The sequence below is a fragment of the Dasypus novemcinctus genome, chromosome 15, assembly GCF_030445035.2.
Source record: "Dasypus novemcinctus isolate mDasNov1 chromosome 15, mDasNov1.1.hap2, whole genome shotgun sequence".
Lineage (NCBI taxonomy): Eukaryota > Metazoa > Chordata > Mammalia > Cingulata > Dasypodidae > Dasypus > Dasypus novemcinctus.
In genome coordinates, this window is record NC_080687.1 from 107,033,438 (window position 1) to 107,050,222 (window position 16,785).

Sequence of the window (16,785 nt, forward strand, 5' to 3'; positions counted from 1 at the left end):
ATGGAGGAGGAAGAGACAGTTGGGCATCAACTTCTCCTGAGGAGTAAATTCAGTGGGCTAACGTATAATCCTGAGAACAGCTAAAGTTTGAGGTTGTCCAAGTAGAAAGCTGGGAGCTGCCATCTTAACTCTGTGCCTGGCATGAAGGGTAGCAGAGTGGAATGAGAATCACTGTGATGGGTGGGGACTGGCTTCTTTCCATCCAGGTCAGATTGGAGGTCTAGCCTAGGCCCCAGTGCCACCTCTGACAAGGAGAAAGCTAGGGGACCTGTGCCAGTCTCTCTGGGAAGTTGCCATCTAAGCTGCATAGGCCAGTGATTGTCCTGCTCAGGTGGCACAAGCTGTCCCAGGAGCTGTTCTGTGATTGGAATTGAAAGCTCCATTTCCTCAAAACAGGGGAGGAGAAGATGGTTGGCTGGTGATTTCAGCTACTGATTGGTGGACTCAGATGGCTAAGGAATAACCCAAAGAACAGCTTGGTTGTGAATCTGTCCAAGTTGGAAAGGAAAGAAGCCAGTGGCCGCAATTTTGACTCTGCCCCCAGCCTGAGAAGAAACCAGGCTGATCAGATATCCCAATGATGGTAGGAACCAGTTTCTTTCCCCCAGATCAGGCTGCAGCCCTAGCCTAGGCTTCAGCCCCACCTCAGGCAGGGAGGAGGCTGGCTAGCTCTACACCAGCCTACGCAGGTAATGTTGGGTACCTTTGGTTGTACCAAACTGGATAATCTGAAGTCTACAAGGGCAACTGTGATTATGTTGGACCTGTACTGCCCAGATTGCTGTCCACACCTGGAGCTCCATCCCCACCCCAGGCAATTACAGTCTAGGCCTACAAGACATGGATTATTCCATACAACTGTGACTCTGTCTCTACCTCTGGGAAAGGAGAAAGTTGGGACAAACTTCATTGGTCACTGGGGTAAAGAGGGTAGCTTCAGCCTCCACAATTTATAGCACCAATTACATGCTTGGATCCTACTGCACAACCAGCAAGGAAAAAAGGACAGGAAGCCCTAAACTAAAGAGAAAAACTGCACCCAGAATCAATACTCTAGTAAGCCAGATGCCAAGACACCAACAAAAAGTTACAATCCACACCCAGAAACAGGAACCTATGGCTCAGTTAAAGGAACAAGATAAGCCTCCAGATGACATAAAAGAGTTGAGACAACTAATCATAAATGTTCAAACAAATTTTCTTAATAAATACAATAAGATGTTTAAAGAGATTAGGATATTAAGAAGATACTGGATGAGCACAAAGAAGAATTTGAAAGCATGCATAGAAAAATAGCAGATCTCATGGGAATGAAAGACTCAATAAATGAAATTTCAAAAAAAGCATTAGAATCATATAAAAGCAGATTTGAGGTGGCAGAGGAAAGGATTGTTGAGCTTGAAGAAATGGTCTCTGAAAGTGAACATACAAAAGAACAGATGAAGAAAAGAATGGAAAAAATTAAACAAGGTCTCAGGGAACTAAACAACAGCAAGAGATGTGCAAACATATGTGTCATGGGTGTCCGAGAAGGAGAAGAGAAAAAAAAAAAAGGGACAGAACGAATATTTAAAGAAATAATCTTAGAAAATTCCCCATCCCTATTGAAGGACATAGATATCCATGTCCAAGAAGCACAACATAATCCCATCTAAAAAAATCTGAACGGACCAACTCTGAGACACATACTAATTAGAACATCAAATGCAAAAGACAAAGAGAATTCTGAGAGCAGCAAGAGAAAAGCCATGCATAATATACAAAGGATACCCAAAAAGATTAAGTGCTGATTTCACACCAGAAATCATGGAGACAAGAAGACAGTGGTCTGATATATTTAAGATACTACAAGAGAAAAACTTCCAGCCAAGATTTTTATATCCAGCAAGATTGTCTTTCAAAAAATGAGGGCAAGATTAGAATATTTACAGATAAACAGAAGCTGAAAGAATTTCTAAGCAAGAGACCAGATTTTCAAGAAACACTAAAGGGTGTGCTATAGCCTGAAAAGAAAAGACAGGAGAGAGAGGCCTGGAGGAAAGTGTGAAAATGAAGATGATATCAATAAAAGTAACTAAAAGTGTCAAAGAGTGGTGAAAGTAAAATATGATTAACTGTCATTAACTGTCATTAACTGTCATTAACTGTCAGCTCAAATAGACAGGCATAAACTTAAACAATGATGTAAAGCATTTGTATTCAGAAACTGCAACTCAATGTTAAAAGGAATTTTAAAAAGACCTAAATAACTGAAAGAACATTCCATGCTTATGGATTGGAAGACCAAATATCATTAAAACGTCAATTCTTTTCAAATTGATATACAGATTCAATGCAGTCCCTACAAAAATTCCACCAGCATTCAAAAAAATTGAAAATATCATCACCAAATTTATTTGGAAGGGTAAAGGGTCCTGAATAGCCAGAAACATCATAAAAAATAAAATTGAACCCTTATCTCCAGACTTAGTTTGTATTACCTAGCTAGAGTGGTAAACACAGCATGGTACTGGCATAAAAACAGACACATAGACCAATGGAACCAAACTGATGGTTCAAAACAGACCCTTACAGGTATGGTCAAGTGATTTTTGACTAGCCTGTCAAACCCACACAGTTTGGGCAGTACCATCCATTCGACAAATGGTGCTGAAAAAATTGTATATCCATAGTCAGGAGAAGGAAAGAGGACCCCTATCTCAAACTTTATCCAAAAATTAACTCTTAATGGATCAAAACCCTAAAAATAAAAGCAAGAACTATAAAACTTCTAGAAGAAATTGTAAGAAAATATCTTCAAGACCTGGTGGTAAGTGGTGGATTCTCAAAGGAGCTAAGAGGAGCACTAAGATGTACTAATGATGTTTAATGTATGTAGAAGTATTAATTAGCTTTATCCTAAAGTGTGAAAATGTACAGTGGATGGTAACACATAGTGAGTAATAGTTAGCTTATAAATGGAGATATGGCTGAAAATGGTAGTCCAGGGATGTAAATGCCAATTGACAGAATGCTAGAGAATAATATAGGAACTGAATAACATTGTAAATCAAGAGGTGGATGAGAATTGTGCTTGATAGGTACAGATGCAAAAGTATCCTTTGTGAGCTAGAGCAAATGTACATTACTACTGCAGGGTGCTGGGAATGTCGAGAAGCATGGGAAAAATACAGCTGGAGTTACCTATGGACTGTGGTTAACAGTAATAATATAATATTCTTGCATTTATGTGAAAGATGTTCTGTGTTGATAATGAGGCAGTATGGAAAATGTGAGCCAAGTGTACACTATGGACATGGTAACAATCAGATGATATTATCTCATCTGTAGCAAATGTTCCACCACAGTGTGGTGTGTTGATAGAGGGGTATTGTTTGGGAATTCTGTTCATTTGCATGATTTTTTATAATTTTACAACATCTGTCTTAAAAATATATTTAAAAATAATGATAGTGTGGGTTGGGGGAAGAACACACCAAATGTAACATAAGGACTATGATTCGTAGTATATTTTGACAATATTCTCTCATAATTTTAACAAATGTCTCATGATGATGCAAGGCATTTGTGGATGGTTGATGTATGGGACCCCTCTATGATGTTATGCATATTTGCTTTGTAAGTTCAGAACTTTAACAATCCACCTAATTGTTGATTGATGTTCATATATAAATGGTATAAAGATAATAATAATAATAGGATTGTTTGGGGAAAATTACTTTAGTTAGTAGTAACATTTTGACAATGCTCTTTAATCATTAGTTTAAAAAGTTTAACAACAATGCAAGTTATTGGTGGTAGGGTGAGTTATGAGAGTCCTGTATGATGTTATATGTGTTTGTTTTGTAAGCTCACAAATATTATTATACATTTATTGTTTATGTATGTTTATATATTAGTGATATACTTCAATAAATTAATTTTTAAAAATCACATAAAAACACATAGACTGACATAATGGATAAAAAATATGAGCCATCTATAAGTTGTCTGCAAGAGGCTCACCTCAGATGTAAGGACTTAACCTGTTTTAAGTGAAAGGTTGGAAAAATGTATTCCACATAAATAGAAAGCTAAAGAAACCTAGAGTAGCAAAAACAATATGAGACAAAATATATTTTTAAATGCAAAACTGTTATAATGGGAAAAGTTCATTGTATATATTAACAAAAGGAAAATTAACCAAGGAAAAATAACTATAGTGAATATGACATACCTAATCAAGATACATGAGTTCCACACTGGCAAAACTGAAGGGAGAAACAGACTGCTGTGCAGTCATTGTTGGAGACTTCAATACACCACTCTCAGCATTGGATAGGACATCTAGACAGAGGATAAGTAAGAAACAGAGTTTGAATAATATGATAAATGAACAAGACCCAACAGACAATGTACTCCCAAATCAGGCTATACATTCTATGGAAATACAAATGGATCCTTCTCCAGAATAGATCCTGTGTTGGGTCACAATACAGGTTTCAATAAATTTTAAAAGACTGAAATTATACAAAACACTTTCTCTGATCATAATAGAATGAAGCTGTAATTCAATAATGAATGGCAAAAGGGAAATTTCACAAATACAGAGAAATTAAACAACACATTCTTAAATAATCAGTGGGTCAAAAAAGAAAATGCAAGAGAAATCAGTATGTATCTTGAGACAAATTTAAACAAAGCAATGTATCAAAACCTATGGAATACAGCAATGGCAGGGCTGAGAGGGAAATTTATAGTCCTCATTGCTTACATTAAAAAAGAAGAAAGAGGTAAAATCAAAGATTTAGCTGCACAGCTGGTGGAATAGAAAAAGAGAAGCAAACTAATAATAAATGAAGCAAAATGAAAGAAATAATAAGATAAGAGCAGAAATAAATGAAAATTAGACCAAAAATCAATAGAAAAGATAAATCAAAAGTTTGCTTTTCGAGAAGAGCAATAAAATTGACAAATATTTAGCTAGGCTGGCAAGAAAAAAGAGAGAAGATACAAATAAATAATATCAGAAATGAGAGGGGGCTCATTGCCACTTGTCGTGTAGATATAAGAGTGATCATAAGAGAATACTATGCACACCAACAAACTATAAAATATAAACAAAATAGACAAATTCCTAGAAATACAAGAAAAACCTACAATGGCCCTAGCAGAAAAAGACCTCAACAAAGCAATCACAAGTAAAGAGATTGAAACAGTCATAAACACCTTCCCTAAAGTAAAAGTCCAGAAGCAGACAGCTTCACAGGTAAAATTTGTGAATCATTCAAAAATGACCTAATACCAGTCGTAAGTTCTTTCAAAAATTGAATAGGAAGGAATGCAACCAAACTCATTCTATGCCATTATATTAATGGTTCAGAACATTCTGTCATGTGTTAAGATATTATGCTTCCTCTTCTTTGAAATACCTCCTGGGTCTTATACATAACATTTAGTTTTAAGTGGTTTATGATGAGGATTTCTGTGGCATTGTGTTAGCACTAGAGAAAAAAATTCTCCATTTTAATGCAAACAAATTCACAAATTCATTTTCATTGTGTTTATTTTTCCATCATTTCGCCACCTCCATCTTTTCCTTTTCCTCTTCCTCCTCTTATCTTCTCTTCCTTCTCTCCTCCTTCTCAACCTCCTTCTCAACCTCCTTCTCTCCTCTTTCTCAACCTCTCCTCTAAGAAAGTTTTCCCCATTTTAAAATTCCAAAGACACCTTCAAATTTATTACATTATTGTTTTTAACTTTTTATTATTTAATCTACTAAGTGTTGATTTTACCTTGATTGATATATAAGAATGCTGTTCCCCATGTAGTACAGTGCTATATCTGTTATTTGCTGCATATTCCTATAATATGGATCCTTTATTCTCTTGCATTGATATCATGTCTAATTACTTTCTTTTGCAAGTTTGATATCTATTATGTAAATCCTATTGACTTGTCTTCCTTTGTAGTGTTTTTAGTATTTGCATCTCATATAATTTTTGGAGCATCTTGTCAGTTTTTACACAAGGAAATCTGGTATTTTTAATTAAATGTCATTTATTAAATAAACATAATTACATCTTCATAATACTGAGTCCTCCATTAATTTGGTTATTTAATAACTCAATATAATATTTAATTTTCTCCATGAAGTCTGACATATCTCTGTTACATATATATTTCATTCTATTATTAATTGATTTTTGTATTTTGTATTTTTGTTATAATTTTATAGATATGTGATATTTGTGGATTTTTTTGCATTCATGGCCTTCTCAAACCTAGTTCAAGTAAGATTTTCATAATTTTTTGTGTATTCCCTTCTACCTTCTTAATTATATGTGCTCCCAATGTCAATGTTGTTCATTTTTTTTCAACTTTTTTTTTCATTTCCAATTTCATTTTCCTTATCTTGCCTCATTGTACTACTTAATAAGGGAGTGAGGATTGTCTTAATTTTCTTTCTCCTTATAAGAAGACTGCTTCCATATTTTTCTTAAAGTAAACATTTTGCCTTATAATTATTTTCTATTCATTTTCATCATCAGTGGGTATTTTATTGTAACAGAAGTATTTTCTGCATCCATAATAATGATTCCATATTTCTCCTGTAGGATCTGTTACTGGCATTAATTAGAATATTTAATTTTCTAATTTTAAAACTTTTGTATCCCTGAGATAAACACATCTTAATGAAAATATATTGAATCCTTTACATTTGTGTCTTGAATTAGATAATTAGTTAAACATAATCACATTTATTCTGTTTCATTTTATCAACAATCTTCCTTCCACAAAAAATTTATTCTCTTTTACTAACTTGTAATGTCATATTATATGCTTCATACACAGATTTTATCAATGTTATTTAAATTGCAAAAAAGAAATTTTTGTATTATAGAAAATAACCTTGTTACCTCATTTATCAGGCTTATTTGTATATTTTTATGTATTTCCTTAAAGCAATAAAGAATAAATCACTGAAATAACTGTGTAATGTCATAAAGTAATTAGCATATTAATTATATCAGTTTAATTATAAATCTGTGCTTATAGACTCTATGTTTCTATCTACAGGACTTTGTAATAGGAAATGGCTTCATGAACTTCACACCCAAAGCACAAGCAGCAAAACAACAAATAGGTAAAATGGACCTCCTTAAATTTAAAGACTTTTGTACCTCAAAGGAGTTTGTTGAGAAAATAAAAAGACAGCCCATTCAATGGGAGAAAATATTTGGTAACTATATATCTGATAGAGGACTAGTATCCTGCATATATAAAGAAATCCTATATCTCAAAAATAAAAATGAAACAACCTATTTTAAAAATGGGCAAGAGATTTGAACAGACACTTCTCCAAAGAAGAAATACAAATCCCTAAAAAGTATATGAAAAAATGCTCAAAATCACTAGCTATTAGGGAAATGCAAATCAAAACTACAGTGAGATACCATCTTACTCCCTTAAGACTGGCAGCTATCAAAAAAAACAAAAGACTACAAGTGTTGGAGAGAATGTGGAGGAATGGGAACACACATCCCTTCTGATGGGAATGAAGAAAGACTCGGCCATTCTGGAGGACAGTTTATTGGTTTCTCAAAAAACAAGCTATAAATTTGACAATGACCCAGCAATTCCACTGCTGGGTATACAGAAGAACTGAAAACAAGGACACAAACATATATGCACACCAATGTTCATAGTGGCATTATTCACTATTGCCAAATGTTGGAATCAACCCAAATGCCCATCAACAGATGAATGGATAAACAAAATGTGGTACATACATAAAATAGAACACCATTCATCTATAAGAAGGAATACAGTACAACCGCATGGGATAACCTGGATGAATCTTGAGGACCTTATGTTGAGTGAAATGATATGAAATAAGCAAATCAAGCTGTCTCAGAGAGCTAGAGACTGGATGATAGGCTTACAGGAAATTGGGGGGAGGGGAGAGGAAGTCTGTGAGCTGATGCCTACATGGGTGAAATCTATGGTAAAGTGGAGATAAGTTGTTGTACAGGGAAGGGATAAGACAGGGACATAGGAATACTATTGGGTGGGGCTTTGCAGGCTTGAGGGGGCCTAGAGTTGGGGGGATGGGTCAGGTGGCCCAAGAAATTGGGGGGAGGGTTGGGGGAATAGCTGAACATGGGAGATTGTTGGGTATGTGGTTGAAACTATAATGTTGAGAAAACTCTTTAGAAAATATAAGGAAAGGTTCCCTGTTTAAGATGCTTAATGGGGGGCATCTGGCACAGGGGCAGGCTTCTAGGGAGTGTGTGAGTGCTCATCCTATTATAGTGTGTTATATCATTGAGTGGAGACCCATACAATGTGTGGATAGGTGTAGTCCCATCCTGGGAGGCCTGATGATTTCAAACATAGGAAGGGTGTCTTGAGAGAAATTTGTGGCTCCCAAAGGGGGAGGACAGTCTAGTGTGGCAAGCCCTCAGCATTGTTGCAAGTATCTGAATCTGGTCCTTCAAGCAGAGAAGCTTGGTTGTCACTGTGGGCCCTGAGGAGAGGGAGAGAGAGGAATAGAATAGATGGAAATAGGGTAATAGGGGGCAATGGAAGTGCTCCACAATACTGAGCAATGATGGATATAGGATATGTTAATTTTCACCAAAAATTTATAAAATACATAGGCTAAAATGTAACCATAATGTAAACCATAATGTAACTAGAAATTTACAAAAGTGTAGAGTCCAAATATAAACCATAATGTAAAACCAAAATGGAACCATGTTTGGTAGCTATGTTTCAATATCTGTATATCAGCTGCAATAAATAACATGAACATGTAAAAAGATCATTCCTGGGGAAGAGGGAAAAGGGTTTGATGTTGGATATATGGGAGTCCCCTATATTGTATATGTGACTTTACAGTGATCTAAAACTTTTTTGAAGACAAAATTAAAAATAAAAAAAAAAAGGATGTAGACACTGAGGAAGGAATGAAAGCAATTGCCTTGCACTGTACATGCAGGTCAACATCTATTACAGTGATGAAAGGCAAAACATCAAAAACAAAGTTTTATGATATTTCTCACTTTTTAATGTCCCAATTTATTTTCAAGCAATTAATTTTTAACAATTGTATATGCAGATATGTGTGTTATGAATAGCCTGAACTCAAAATATTGAAAATATATTGATACAAAAATTACTAAGAAATTGAGCTAGTTCAGACAACATGACTGAAATTCTTCTTGAGCTATATTCTAAAGGATAGGTAAGAAATTTATAAGCAAAAGAGAGTTACCATGCAATATTATGGAAATTGTTCCATGTTAGCAAAAATAGTACTTAAAGGATTAAAATAACTATTGAGACATCTAGTGTGGTTTTTATGGTAAAAAAATATCTCAACCAATTTCCAGGATATTATAAACCAGCTGTACTCTATGTTGATCATTACAATATATTACTGTATCTCATCTCTTTAAAACTGATGAGGATTTAGCAATACCACTCATTATTTTACTGTACAAACAAAAATTGTGATGTAAATCATTTCAAAATATCACTGAGGTAATGAACATGGGAAAAAATCTTGCTTTCTCTTATGTGCAAGTCTATTTATTTAACAATCATGATACACTTTGAAGGAGAAGATATAGGTAATTTTAGCCAGAAAATTTGAGAATTTGTACAGACCAAGGAGAAAAATTCTATCTGAAAAGATAGAGGATGATACCTCTAATGAGTAATAGCTAATTATAGACTGATTTATATAAAGCAGATTTTTTTAAAAAAGGTATAAGTATGTTTTGTGCCTGTAACCTGTCTCTTAGGTCAATATATCAATTTAACCACCAAGTATTATATTTGCTATTGAATGAAATTCTTATTAAATAATTTTCTCTTCTTTTAAATTAGTCCTCACATAACAGAATAAACTGCACATAATTTAAAGAATTATTGTACAAAAAACAATAGTGTAAAATATTTTGTGAAAACACTAGAAATTCATATGAATATCACTAAATTATCACCATCATTATTTATGTGTATAATAGCAAAAACTGTAAAATATTTTAATTATAGATTATATATAATAATAAAATAGAATCTTCATAATTATATACCCTCAATTCATTTTTCCACATATAAAAATTAAATATTATAGGAATTAGATCTCAAGAAGAGAATTAATTAGTATTGAAAAATATTTCTTCACGACTTAAAATATCTCAAGAAAATCCCATGTAAATAGTTGAACTTACAACAGTTCTTTTTGAAAAGAAGATTCCAGAAAAATCTAGAAAAGTACATAGGAGAGAGTTCTGGACAGAATCTTAAGGCTACATTAATATTAAATTCATACCTGAAGGAGGAAGGATACTTTGTGGAGGAGTAATTTCAGATGGCATGCTTTCTGCAAATACTCTGTGAAGGTGAGAAGATGAAGAAGAGTGAGGTGAAAGCAAAGGAACTCTGGCTACACACTTCCAACAGGAAATGAATCTAATTAAATTCAATTAGATTCTGAATCTAAGAATATCTTTATGGATGCTGCTACAAAGTTTGAAAAAATGGCTCACATTCAAGTCTTAGAGATAAACTGATGTGAAAGAGTGATGAGAATGATTTATCTGGCATCATGTGGATTAACAACATTCTCAAAAGTACCTCAAACCCATTCATTAATTTTGTTCCAAAACACTGTCTAGTTAACCTCGCAGTAGAAGGGAGACAACAGAAGTCAGCCTGGTCCACTGCTACATGAAAAGATTACGTTGAAAACTATGGCTGGTTCAAACAATTGAGCTTTCTTACAAACATGTCAGGATTGACTATTCAGCTATGTAGAAAATAGAAGATAATGACTCGATGTTCTCAGAGCTTGAAAATATATTTACAGAAATAGTGTAAAAATCACCATATCTGAACTGTTATAGGACCTTGATCTCCTATTAAATGTTCTTAGGTATGTAGGTTATTGGATTCTGTGTCTGTTGAAATTAATATATCTCAGCAGAGTTGAGAAAGAAAATCTAAAGAGATATTTGTAAATTCACTGATCTTGAAAGTCCACATGTTCAGTTCCTCTATTCTGACTTCCTGGTAGAAGCTATATATTGATGCCTATAGATGCATTGTCGATTGGGTATTGTTGATTGTTACCATTTTGCATTTTAGCAGCATCTTATCACTCACATATCCTTTGACTTCAGGGAGTCTGCACCATATTAGCAGACATGGCCAACCTCACAATCTCACAGAATTCATTCTCATGAATATCTCAAGCTCCTGGGAGCTACAGATCTTGCAAGGTCTGCTATTCTTATAGATTTATCTGGGATCCTTGGCTGTAAATCTTCTGTTACTGTCATTGTGACAAACCCACATCTGTGCTCTTCAATGTACTTCTTTTTTTTTTTTTTTTTTTTTTTTTTTTTAGTGTGCATATTTTTTTTTTAATTTTTTTATTTTTTATTGACTTTGTAATAATATTACATTAAAAATATATATGTGAGGTCCCATTCAACCCCACTCCCCCACCCCCCTCAATGTACTTCTTTATAGGCAATTTATCCTTCACAGATCTTTGCTGCATATCAGTTAATGTTTCTAAATCAAATGTGAATTCTGACAGGAAATAAATTAATCTCACTCAAACAATGTGCTGCTTAAGTTTTCTTCTATATGTATTTTTTACATCAACAGAGTTTCTTTTCTTGTGGTGATGTCCTATGACCACTATGTAGCCATTTGCCACCCTTTGAGTTATGGGCTCATCATCATCCAAGTCCACACACACAAGCAGAAGATGGTTCATGGGCAAGTGGGCTGGTCTATTCTACTATCCATAAAGTGACCTTGTTCAGGTTTCCCTTTACAAAATGCAATGTGATCCATCAATATTTCTGTGAAGTAATATTTTGAGGATCTCCTCTTCAGATGTACAGTTTTCTAAGTCTGTGGTCCTAGGTACAAATACTTACATTGCTTTAGTTTATTTTGTCATTACATTTATGCCATATATTACTATATTTTCAATGGTGCTTAGGATGTGTTCTGTGGAAGCCTGTAACAAAGCCTTATCCACCTGCACCCCACAATTGGGGATTCTCCTTTTGTTTGCAATTTCTGGGTTGATTGCTGTTTTAAGACCCATTGCAAATGAGGCATCTCTTAAGAATCTTCTGATAGCCATGTTCTACACCCTGGTGCCCCACTTTTTTTTTTTTTAAATAACACTCTACTGACCTTTATTTTTTAAAATATATTTTATTTTTAAAAGATACATAGATCACACAAAATGCTACATTAAAAAAATAGATTCCCATATGCTCCACTCCTCACACACCCCACTTTTCCCACATCAACAACTTCTTTCATTAAATTCCATCATCTATAGCTGAAGGAAATAGAGATTAACAGGCTCTAGGCAGAATGTTCAACAGATATTGTGACTTTCCACTGAGGGATGTTTGAATTAAAAAGAAAAAGGTTAAAAGTAATAGAATTAGAAAGTTAATTTTCTATTTGATATTATTGAATTTGAATTACTTTCTATTTTATTTTTTACATATGTAATAGTGAGCTGTAAACCTCTATCTTGATTTATTATCTAATGCTATATTTATATGATTCATGTATATTTACTGAAAAGATTAGAATCTATTATAACATTGTCAAGATGTTTTGTTTGGGATGCTCTGAACAAAACAAAAACTAAAGAATGTCATCATTTGGAGAAAACCATGTCTTATGTGTCAAATACTTCAACACATCCTATGCACTAGAGAAAACTTCCTGGTACTATTTACAGCTAAGAGTACATTGAGTCATTTGGTTAGAGAACCCTGCAGTTTAAATGTTCTCCTTGTATTCACAGTTTTAGAAATGTCTGAGCTAAGTAATAAAGTGAAACTGAGAACAAACTGAGGAATTAACACATGATAAGTAATAGCACAGAGACCCCTGCTAAAGTAGAAAATCTTGAAGATTTGTTTCCCTCACTGAAAAACTATTAGAAAAACCTTGTCCTTCCACACAGATGATGTGAATTTTTGGTCTCTCCATGAGCTCTGAAAGAACAGGTGTGTGACATGTTGGATTCATGCAATCTTTCTGCATGATAAAGAATAAAGAATCACTAGTTAGAGTGGAGTGAGCTGCAACAATGAATGTTATCAAAATTTACCACAGAACACACATTGTTGCTAATACTATATTATAACTATTGTTTTCAGATCTCAAAGACTGAGCCAGCATTCTGGTGACTAAAGAATATATTAACCTTCTTATATTTCAGACTCAAAACACATATAGACTGTCTTTCTAGCTTAGATTATCTAGAAAAGGCTCAAGATTTAAGAAATTATGCTCATTTATATTAGCCTGCTACTGTACAATGATGCAAAGACTTATTATGAATCTGAATGTATTATTCAATATAAAAGGACGTAGTACATGAATACCATGAAACTCATGTCATCCAAACTGAATGATCCTAGTACAAGTCTGATATTTGTTCATCATGGCAGTTTGGGGTTATTTTATGAATTCTAAAAAGAGTAAGATTATGTTTATAAACTAATATACTCCTCTGGTGTGATACCCTTTGATTGTATTAAATTCAGCTGAGGTGTCTTTGATTAGAATACCTGTTAAGATTAGGGTTTTTGATTTGACTACATCAGTGGGTGTGACTCAGGCTGAGTCCCCCACCTCAGTCTTCTGAGGATATTGGGTCTGTATACCAGTGATTAGGGAGAACGTTTTCACCACCTGACTGTAGTAAGTTGTTGAAATTGTACCCAAGAGATTTGGAAATGTGGCCACCACCCCAGTGTTATTGGAGGGTGATGTCTGGAGCTTAGTTGACACCCAGATGCTTGATGAGGGTGGAACCAAGAAAATGGCCTTTGGGTAGGCCTGTGGAAAGATTGGGCATCCATAAGGCTCCAGGAAGAACAAATCATCATTTTAAGCATGACTCTCAGATTTTAAAATCTAATGACGTATGCACAGGTTTTCAGAACTGTTGGGGACCCATGATGCAACTTTCCCTTACATATTTTCCTTATGGAAATGCAAATGGCTATCCTACATCTGTGCCTTGTTTGTACCTTGGAAGCAGATAACTTGTTTTGTAATTTCACAGGTCAAAACCAGAGGGAAGGTTGTCCCAGAATAAACAGTGTTCCTCTAACTGATTTTGATATGATTTTGTACTTAGCATAACTATTGAAATGATTTAAGGATTTTTGGAATACTCTAATATATGCTTGGGATTCAGAGGGTGGAGTGTGGCAGTTTGAGATTATTTCATGAATTCCAAAGAGAAATATTATGTTTGTAAACTAATCTATTCCTCTCGGTATAATAACCTTTGATTGAATTAAACTCAGCTGAGGTAACTTTAATTAGATTACCTTTTGATTTGACCATGTCAGTGAGCAGGACTCGGGTGAGTTCCTGACCCCTTTCTGGGTCTGACAAAAACTGACACTCAGATACAGGAAGAGAGAGCTTTGTTTCTTTTTCTTTTTCTTTTTTGTTTTGTTTTGTTTTGTTTTTTATCCCCCTATGTGACAGAACGGTGATGGCTGAAGCAGGTGAGGCCATGCGGAGAGATGAACCATTTGCCTGATGGCTTGCAGCTGACCTTGGGAAGAATGGCAGAGAACCAAAACTGATATAGGAAGCCCTAAGGGACAAGGCCTATAGCAGCCTACAGCTTAAATCAGAAAGAATTGGGGTAGTTGAGTCTTGAGAAAGGAAACCCAGAGGGGAATGCTGAAACCTCAGAGATTGCCCACCATCTTGCTTCAACACCTGGCAGCTGACTTTTGAGAAGACCTGTTTTATGGTGCCTTGAGTCAGACTTATTAAGGCCTTGGTAAGCTTTTACCACAAATAAATACCATTTATAAAAGGCAAAGTATTTCTGGAATCTTGCAATGGCTTCCCTTTGGATGAATAATATTCCTCCAGTACTTGAAATATATCCTCATATTTTAAATATTTCAATGATTTATAATTCCATCATATTTCTTTTTAAAATTTATTTGATCCTATCTGGGTCATCTGCATAGCTGCTTCCTGGGAATAAAAAATATCATTGTGGAAGTTTATATCCAAGTAATACTCTTACAAATGTTGGAAGTTAAATTTTTAATATTGCATGTGGGAATATACCTTTGCTTTACACCAAACTAGGTAATTGAAAATTCCAATTGACTTAAACTTTTTTCTTTATTTTTAAAGAAGTGTTAGATTACATAAATATTACATTGAAAATGTAAGTAATTCACATATAATCCAACCCCTCACCCTCCACAATTTCCTCAAATAGCATTTTTCCCTAGTGTGGTACATTTGTTACAATTGATGAATATATGTTGAAGTATTGATACTAGGCATAACTAGAGTTTACATTGTTTTACACTTTCCACTGCACAATTTTATAGATTTTCACAAGATGTATAATGGCACATATTGTCATTGCAATATCATACAGAGCAATTACAATATCTCAAAAATGCCTCATGTTACAACTCTTCATCCTTCTCCATCTCCTCAGAACCACTGGTGATCACTGTCTTTACATTAATGTTACAGGTTCTTCCATTACTAGAATAATAATAATTCTACTTTGGTCTATAATTGCATTCCATCCTTAGGTTTATTCATTCCTCTGTCTCGAGGATTTGGGGGTGGCGATGCCCACTCTGCTTTCAACTGAGAGGAGGCTTAGATCCTATGGCATAGATGGATGTAACTGTCTTGCTTGCAGTTGCAGATACTCTGCTCCTTGGGGTGGGCATTGTTCATCACCATCCTGTTGTTAGTTGTCCTTGGTAAGTCTGACGAGCTAGAGAGTAGGTGCCAGCTGCAACTCTGTTGAGATTCAGGGCTCGCCCAGCATAAGAACAGCGGGAAGATTTAATATGTGGAACATGTATGTAATGGGTATAGGGCTAATTATAGGTTGAAATAAAAGCAGCAGAAGAACCATGTATAGGAAAATTATAAATGACTAACTCTGATACACTGGGGAAGAGTAACAAATCCATTAACAAAATAAACATTAATAAATTGAAGGAAAAAATAACACATGATCTTCTGATTGATGTAGAAAAGCTTTTTGAATAAATCTAGCATCTTTTCTTATATTACATAAATGTTACATAAAAATATAGGGGATTCCCATATACCCTATCCCCTCCCCCTCCCACACTTTCCCAGATTAAAAACATCTTTCATTAGTGTGGCACATTTGTTACAATTGATGAACACATGTTAAATCATTGTTACCAACCATGCACTATAATTTACATTATATTTTACATTCCAACCTGCACAATTTTATAGATAATGGTGAAGTGTTTAATGGCCTGTTTCATCATTTCAATGTTATGCAGAACCATTCCAAAGTCTTGAAAATGCCCCTATATTACCCCATTCTTTTCCGTTCTTCTCCTCAGAATCTCTGGTGGCCACTGCCTTTATATCACTGATAAACATTTTTCCATTGTTAGAATAATAATGTCTATAATAGAATAAGTCTACTTTAGTCCATTTTTCATTCCACAATCTTGAGGATTTTGCAAAGGTGATGCATGCTCTGTTTCTCTGAGAGAGAGCTTAGATCCAGTGGGGCAGATGGATGGATTTATCTTGCTTGCAGTAGCAAACATTTTCTCTTTCTTGGGATGATCATTGTCCATCATCATCTCCTTGTTAGTTGTCCTGGGTGAGTCCAATGAACTGAAGAGTAGGTGTTGCAACTCTGCTACAAATTAGGGCTCTATCAGTTCATGAAAAGACCAG